The sequence below is a fragment of the Nanorana parkeri genome, unplaced genomic scaffold (genome assembly GCF_000935625.1).
Source record: "Nanorana parkeri isolate BGI_ZX_2015 unplaced genomic scaffold, ASM93562v1 scaffold283, whole genome shotgun sequence".
In the NCBI taxonomy this organism is placed as follows: Eukaryota; Metazoa; Chordata; class Amphibia; order Anura; family Dicroglossidae; genus Nanorana; species Nanorana parkeri.
In genome coordinates, this window is record NW_017306551.1 from 1,351,183 (window position 1) to 1,359,975 (window position 8,793).

Below are 8,793 nucleotides of genomic sequence, written 5' to 3' on the forward strand. Positions count from 1 at the left end.
TGACATGTACCGATCCTCTGCCGCTCGTCCACGCACAGGGGGGCTGCAACTTCTCTGGATCCCCCTGCTCTCCCGGGCAGAGGGGGATACAAGAGGGGGGGGGGCGGAGCCGCTGTGACAGAACGGACGAGCAGTGAGGGGAGAGAGAGGCTCCGGCTGTCAGATCCTGGCCGAGCGTCTCTCTCTCTCTCTCTCCTCACCGCTCTGCATTAGTTCTGTGACAGCGGCTCCGTCCTCTGCCCTCCCCCGCCGCCGGTTCCTTCACTTCTTCTCGGATCCCCGCTGGGGAGAGCAGCGGGGATCCAGAGAAGCGGCGGGAGGAGAGGACATGGCGATCTACCAGTGATCGCTACGCGATCGACTGGTAGATGGCGATCGACCTTGTGGGCACCCCTGCAGTAAACAATACAGGGAAGAAAAGGAAAGAGGAAGTCTACAGCAAGAGTAGAGATTGAAATCAGATAGGACAACAGACAAAGAAGAGGTCAGGCTCAGCAGGGATAGCGAAGAGTATGCGGGCCGAGATGGTTATCGGGTCAACAGAGCAGCAAATTCCAGGGAGTCCAAGAACTCCATCCAATAGAACCACGTTTTGCGGAATTAAAGCTATTTTACTGATTTTTAATGATATGTATATTGTTTCATGTTTTTAGTTTGGGCATAGGTGCACTGTAAAGGAAAAATTTTATGTTTTTGCTAATATTTATTTATTTTTTACAGGTATTTATATAGCGCCAGCAATTTATGCAGCGCTTTACACAATGCACATTCACATCAGTCCCTGACCTCAAAGAGTACAATCTAAAGTTCCTATCTCACATGCATACATACAGGGCCAATATAAACAGGAACCAATTAACCTTCCAGCTTGTTTTTGCAGTGTAGAAGTAAACTGGAGTACCTTGAAGAAAACCCACGCAAGCACAGGGAGAACATGCCAACTCCTTGCAGATAGTGTCCTTTTAACTTTTTTTTTTTTTTATTAAATTGATCTCCAGGAACAACAATTTACCATTGAAGTAGGCTCCCTCCTTGCTGCAAGTGTTATCTGCTTATTTTGACTAGATGATGATGAATAAGGTAAAATTCCTTGACAACTGGCTCTCTTCACTTGACAGAAGCTCCAGATTGCAACTGGACCCTGGGTGTCCTCCTGTATAATGCAGGAATGCTGTTCCTGCATGACTAGATAGAGCTAAGGAACCCAGGAATAAGTATTGATTTCCTATTTTCATTAGCTCCATCTAGTGGCCATAATGTGGTATTGCAGTACATTATATTACATTCGACCTGAAAAGAAAATATACTAAAGGGTCTATTCACGAAGCAGCCGAAGGATCTAGCCGTAGCTTTGGCTGATCCTTCGCCTAGCTTCGGCCTCAGGACCCCTTCGGTTCAGTAGAACCGAAGGGCTGCTGTACATACACCGTAGGAATGCATTGCAAACTAGCTATTGCACCCGCCCACTGCTGCTGTCAATCAGCAGAGGGGACCTGCAGTTCTAAATCAGGTCCCCTCCAGTGATTGACAGCAGCAGAGGGTATGTGCATTCCTATGGCCAAATCTTTTTTTTGACGGCAGCAGAACCGCCGGCCAATGGAAAACAGTTGGGCGGAGCTAGCTGTCCTGCTAGCTCCGCACAATCTTTTTCTATTTTAGTTTTTTTAACTTTTTTAACTATTTTTCTGTTCTGCTCGGTCCCACAGAGGGAGCGAGCAGAACAGCCGAATGCCGCTCAGCGGCATTCGGCTATTCACTCACTGCTGTTGGGCATCTATAAGAATAGACCGAACAGCAGCGAGTAGCCTGCCGGAGGTTCGGCTTAGCCGATCCAGATGTTGGATCGGCTGAGTCGAACTCCTCCTGCACTTCGGGTCCCCGAACATGCTGAGCATGTTCGGCCGACCCGAAGCCACACAAAGCCACCCGATGTACGGCTGAAATCAGCCGTACCAGCCTGAAGTGAATAGCCGAACAGCGTTTGGCTCACTTCGCTTCAGGTCGGTCATTCACTTGGCCTATGGCAGCTTAGTGATTAGACCCCTAAGAATGTTCATATAACCGAAGCTTCTTACCAGCATCTTAGCATGAGATGCTGGTAAGAAGCTTTAGTTATAGAAGCGTTCTTAGTTTGTACAGCTTCTCGGCTGAAAATAACAATGAGACCATGGCGTGAAATTCATCTCATATCTCATTATAGAATCATTTTGTGTATGACAGTTACGGTACTTTTGCATTGTTTGAGCACAACCTGGAATTTGCATCTAAAATACCCAAATGATTTTGTAATGTAAACAACAAACAACGTGCTGCAGATTTAAAACTATATTCCAAGTAAGCAGCGTTCCTCGACAGCTAAAAACAAAAGCCAAAATACGCAGTTTAAAAAAAAAAAACAGTAAACTGCAAAAATATGGAAACGTTATTTCCCTCCAAGGTGCGGTGTTCAGTAATTCATATTTTAGCGGAAGGATTCAGCTTAAGGAGAAGTGATTCCTACAGGAGTTACATTTTCCTAACACACACTAAGAGATGTGGAAATTCGTCTTACACTTGGCTTTCAATATTACTAACAGGTAGACAGGGACAGTAAAGATTAGCATACGCACATTTCATTTTGTTCTGGTGTGCGGTTCATATTAATAGCACAGGGCCTTTCCTACCAGCTGCATGAAAAACTTGTCTCAGGCTATGCCCCTTAAGATGGTTATACGCCAATTGACCATACCACCCCCTTCAGATTTACCCACAACTTCATAGTAACATGGCCTTCCTGATTAGATTTAGATAAACAATCATGTTAAATAATCTTGACAGATTGGAACATTTGCAGTCAGCTTTAGGCTTTACGCACACAGGCGTACTGGGGCTGTACAAGTAAAATATGGGTATATTATCCCACCTTAGAAGTAGAGGTACTGCATACTGCCACCCATAGACATTAATAGCTGTACGCGGCTACACGGAGGGTATACGATGCATGTGCACGATTGCATTCCCCAAATGTAGACAGTCTGCACATGGGACATACATTTGTGCAAGTTTATAAAAGTACCGGCATATATCCGCCATACAGTCATGTACAGACTTTGATGTCTATGGGTGGCTTTATGCAGCACCTGTACTTCCCGGGTGGGAAAATACACCTGAATAATACGTGTACAGTGCCCTTGCACCCAAATACATATACATGAGGCCTTAGATTCACCAAGCTATAGCTGGCCATCTATATTCTTTAAGGGGGCTTCCAGGTTCTGGTAAGCCCCCCCTGCCCACAGAACGTGATAGACACTGGGCCAGGGTTGTGGGTAAGATGCCCTTTGCCCTCATCAACATGGGGCATGGGGACAAGGTGTTTTGCCGGGCAAGGTACCCCCTCATGTTGAGGTCACGTGGGCTCGTATAGTTCTAGAACGTGGGGGGCGCCTGCCAGGCTACACACTAAGAAAAGGGTCTGTTAATGGCTTTCGGGAGGGACCCTGTGTCAGTTTTTTTGCTTTTTACATTAGGTTCCCCCTTATACTCCACACCAGAGCCTGTTATGACTTTTGGGGGAAGACCCAAAGTTGTTTTTGCATTTTCATTTTTAAACTGTTCGTTTCATTCAGCTGTTGGACAGATTCCCTGTACTATGGGTAGTGGGTTAGTATTAGTGCACGCAGCAGTCCCACTGCAAGGGTTAGTTTATAGATTGCCCTAAGTTCTCCTTTAAAAGTATCTTGTGTAAACATTCTTGAATTACCAGTTGATTGGTATGGATGCAAATCCTTTAGGGATAGTGGTTTCCTTTTATACTTTCAGAAGACTTTTTTTCACATTTTCCTTTCCTGCCAGCGAGAGAACATTATAAAACTGGATTAAAGTACAGCTTCCTCCGAGAGTACCTTTTAATATGTTTCATGCTAATGCAATTATATAAGTGGGTCATGTTCTGGTTTTAATCAAGTTGCCTATTTTTGCTCCGTGGATCGTTGGACTTAATTTTCTTGTCACTCTGGCAGACCATGAACTCCAAATCAGCCGTTCAATGTCTTTACAACCTGCTCAAATATTCTACTTCCCATCATGGATTGTGAGGTATTTTGACATAGAAGGGACATGGAGACATGTGAATGGTTCTGTTAGTGACAAAAACTTTTAATGCACAAAGCGTACTTGCAGAATTAGTAAAAGTTATAAACTGGCAAACGCTGACCTTTGGGCTTTAACTGTAAAATATATCCCCGAGTTAACTCAATAGTAACTTTCATTGTGATTGCTGTTTGCATTGCTACAAACATGGCCTCACAACCCCATGTTTGTACGGCACTGGTGTAGAAGCTGGAGCACGAATATTCTCTACAACAAGGTGGTGGAACTAGTGCCAGTAGAGGGGGGTTCAGGTGGTGTTGTAATGTCAGATCTTATAAGTGGATTGGAGAAAGGAAAGGATCCTGGAGCAAACCAGAGACCATCATTTGTTGCAAGGTATAGGGAGCTCACATGCACAAGATGTCAAAACGGCCTTATGTATAGTGGAAAATAAATCATGGTACAACAAAAGGTTTGTTTTTGTTTGTAGTCCTAGGGATACATTAAAACCCCAAAATGTGTTGGCTACAATTATAATGTAATAACAAATCAATGAATAGGAGCCATTTGTCCAATTATTCCTGTATAAACCTATCCATACACTAACAGGAAACAAACAGCATGGATGGACAAACCTCCATCTGCGGATATTGTACCCTGACAGCCGGCAGATTACCCAAACTGTGACTACCCTCATTTTGATACCGAGGGCTGAAGCTGGAGGACAGGTAAGTATATTTAATGTATTATTTCCCATGAAGGTTTTTAAATGATCTTCTGCAGCTTTTTTGGAATGTGCATGGGGAGCATTGTAAATAAGCAAACCTTGTGTTTTGGCTGCAAAGTCTACTTTATACTCATTTATAACATTATGTACATCTAGCTGACCGCTTTTATATGTATACATAATAAATAAGTGAAAGGGATCCCTTTAATGGGTAAACCGTACATACACAATATAACAATATATAACACAATATGTGCCATTATCCACTAAAGGTAAGGACGTAATGTTACTGTTAGGGGTGTAGCATAAGCCACTAGATGCCAATGTAAAATGATGGTGAGTAGTCACTGAGGGGAGGGCCTCTGTGAGCTAAAATGCTTCCCACAAAAATGTTGTTATGGGCCCTGTGGCTTTCAGTTGCACCCCTGAACTGATTTACGAAATACAAAAGCATCTCATTCAAAAATTATCAGCAAACTTACAATTGTTTTTTTTTTGCAATACTAAATAACCTCAGACAAATGGCTGGGAGGTGTGAGAGATACATATCACTAACAATCTTCACTGGAAGCTTCTGACCTCCCATCAGACATGTTTAACTGCCATAATCCTACATTTCTATAGAGTTTATATTAAATTGCTCTCTTCCCCTCCCAGTTAAGGCATAATAATGCATAATCTCATATAATATAAACACAGACACAATCGTCTCTCCGCAGGATCTCATGAAGTGATTCATAGCCTCCTACAGAGAGGGGACAGTTTATCTCAAGCTGTCTCTTTTCTTAGTTTTTTATGGATGCTGACAGATATGTCATTTTAATCTGAACACCATAAGATTTAGTGCTGCACTCTACATAATGACTTGTAATGAGTCCCAGGGCTCCCATTAAATGTTCCTTCATATATATGTGCTACAAAGTAAAGAGATTCCATCTACTTGCTCTCTTTGCCATTGTGTAAGTTGACACAGGGAGCAATATTTTACATTGGGATGGCTATTTATGCCATATGTAATAAATCCATCAGATAAAAAGCCCCCTGGTATGTATTTGGTCATGCCCTCCTTTAGTGAGCTATACAAGTACAATAGAAGACAATGAGGAATTCTATGGCCACATAATACTAGAAGAGCAAAGGCTTTTATAAGGGTCATGGAACTCTAACATTTTATAGGCAGTGTATTTTATAGTGAAAAAAAACCCCTTAATTGATTATGTTCTGTTCTTACCCTTTCCCTAGTTATCTCCTGTGGTTCCTCCTACACTATTACTAAAATGAGCTAGCCTGATCTTCTACCACCTATAAACCTCTCCCTTCACCATTTCTGCCCCACATACTCCAAACCCCCCTCCCCTCCATCTTTTCTGTCTACTTCTCTATTGCTGGTGATATGCAAAGCACAGGACATGTTCCTATGCAGATGATTTATATTGAGCTAGGTAAAACATTTAAGTGCACATGCTAACAGAAGAACTGGCTTTTGTAGGGTTCCATCAACCCAAAGCAATGGGTAGGGAGCCTAGTTCTGCTGCAATTTTCCATACCAAGTCAGGTGACTATAGGCAGGGCCGGAATTCCCACAAGTTCAGCCGAGGCCTGGCCTCGGGACAGCAGGGAGTAGAGGGGCAGCAGGGGTGTGGAATTCCTATCTCCCGACGCCCGGGACATGCAGTTCCGGGCGTCGGGTGGGTTGTTGTTTTCTACATTTAGCCCTGCTTTGGGCAAGCAGGGCTAAATGTACAGAGAGGAAGCCGCCGCTTGTTTTGTACAAGTGATCTCAGTGAACCTGGTATTAGGGCAGCAGAGAGAGTAAAGCTGGCCCTGACCATAGGGAGCTTTTCTTCTGGCATATTTACCTTAATAAATGATTCAGAGGTATATATGGCTCAAGCTTTCACATTTTTCTTCAGTCATCCTTGTGACTCATATCTTAAATGCTCTGCATTGTATATAGAGAACACAGAACTGAAAGCAGAATATATGAGACTTGCTTATTTATGTTAGAAAAAGGCTTTAAAAACCTATAGTTTATGTTCAGTGGCCATTTGAAAAAGGACTCCCAAACAAAACAAAAAAATAGCTTGGAAGGAAATATAGGGGGTTATTCACGAAGGAGCCAAAGGAGCAGCAGCCGAAGGTGGCCGTGCGGTTCACCCAAGCCAAAGGCATATGCTTTGGCTCGAAAGGGCCAAAGTGACAGCCGAAGCAGGGCGAACGGCCTCCCGAAGGCCGGCCTTTCGCCCCGCAAATGACAGCTGGGCGGAGCTAGCCGTGATCTCACGGCTGACTCCGCCCAGTTTTAATGACAGATCAGTGTAGTGGTGAGCTGGTGACATTCTCCAACTATCTACATGTGGCGGCTCCATCCGCAGTCATTCCGAGCACCCGCTTGTATTTCTACATGGGAATCCTGGTAAGGAGTGCAGCAAGGTTCCATTTTTCTTGGAAGGAGGAGGCCCACTCAATGGTCACAAGCCAGGTTCAAGCACAGGAGATCAGGATTGCAGGTACAGAACCCAGGGCATGCAGAGACAAACTGATGACCACTCAGCAACTTGGTCATGGCCTCTGCCTGTTTAAATAGGCAAACCATGTCAGGTAATCTGCACGCGCCATTGCACTAACGTAAGCTATTTGAGCGTTCATGCTCCCATGTGCGCACGTCTATGTGCCAAAGCGTGTTTGCTCAGAACTTTTAGCACGGGATTGTGCACACATGTGCGCGTGCATCTTTGAGCTGGGACTGGTTTGCAGGTAAGTCTCTTACACTATGCACAGAGAAGCACTCCTGTTGAGGTACAACTAGCCTACAGCTCACTGCTGGCTACAGAATTCACAAAAATGCAAAAAAAGAAATTTAGGAGAAATACTACATCCTCCCAGCATGCATCAGCAGGTTCCTCAGACCTACTGAGTGGATAGGCTAGCAAACACCCATAACACAGAATGATATATCTCTAGCACACTCTGCTGGAGCAAGTGCAAGCATATTTGTCAGGAAAAAATATACCGTATTTTTCGCTCCATAAGGCGCATTTTTCCCCCCAAAAGGTGCATCTTATGGAGCGAATCTCTATCGCCCGGGACATGCTGTTTTGGGCGCCGGGCGAGTAGTTTTTTTGGACAAGCTCCGGACAAGCAGAGCTAAATGTACAGTGGGAGCCGCTGCTCGTTAATACAAGTGATCTAAAAAAAACGTGGTTTTCGGGGTCCCCCGCTCATCTGGGGGACCCGTAACCACAGCATAGAGCCCGTAGAGCAGACAAAGAACGTCCGTTCTTTGTCTGCTCTGTGTGATCACTGAGACCGTGGCGTGGTAACCAGAGCGCCACCTGTCTCAGCTGTCTCTAACTGCAGCTGTCACAGAACCGTCCTATGGTCAGGTGCGCCTTTTGGAGCACAAAATACAGTAGTTTATGCTCCTGTTGCGGTACGGTTAGCCTGACTACAGCCCACTGATGGCTACAGAATTCTAAAAAATGCAAAAAAAGGAATTTAGCAAAAATGCTACAACCTTACATAAGCTTCACAATTTTACCTGCTTACTGTGTCTTATTTTCATTGCTGTGTAACTTAGAAAAGTTTTCTAAATTCTCCCTTTTGTGGTTATTTATACAGCTCTACAGATGATTAGCATCTCCAACTAACAACAGATAACATCTTAGCTTCATAGAGAGTGCATTGTTTTTATTAAGTCTGACCCAAAGGAACAACCATTGTGCATGGCTACTAAGGAAGGCATGTATGATTACAATAAATACAGTGAAAAAATGTTATGAAGACTGTAGTCTACTTTTAACTGCATGCTGGTTTTTTGCCTGCAGGCTTATCATCAGCGTATGACTCACACTGCGTGAACATTCGGTATTAATTGCTTAGACAATACACACTTTTTCTTCTTTCTTTTGCCTGTCTCTAAACAGCGCATCTCCAAGTAAGCATTAGCAACGACTTATACAAACTTGTATCAGGTTGCCATAGTGATCAAGTTC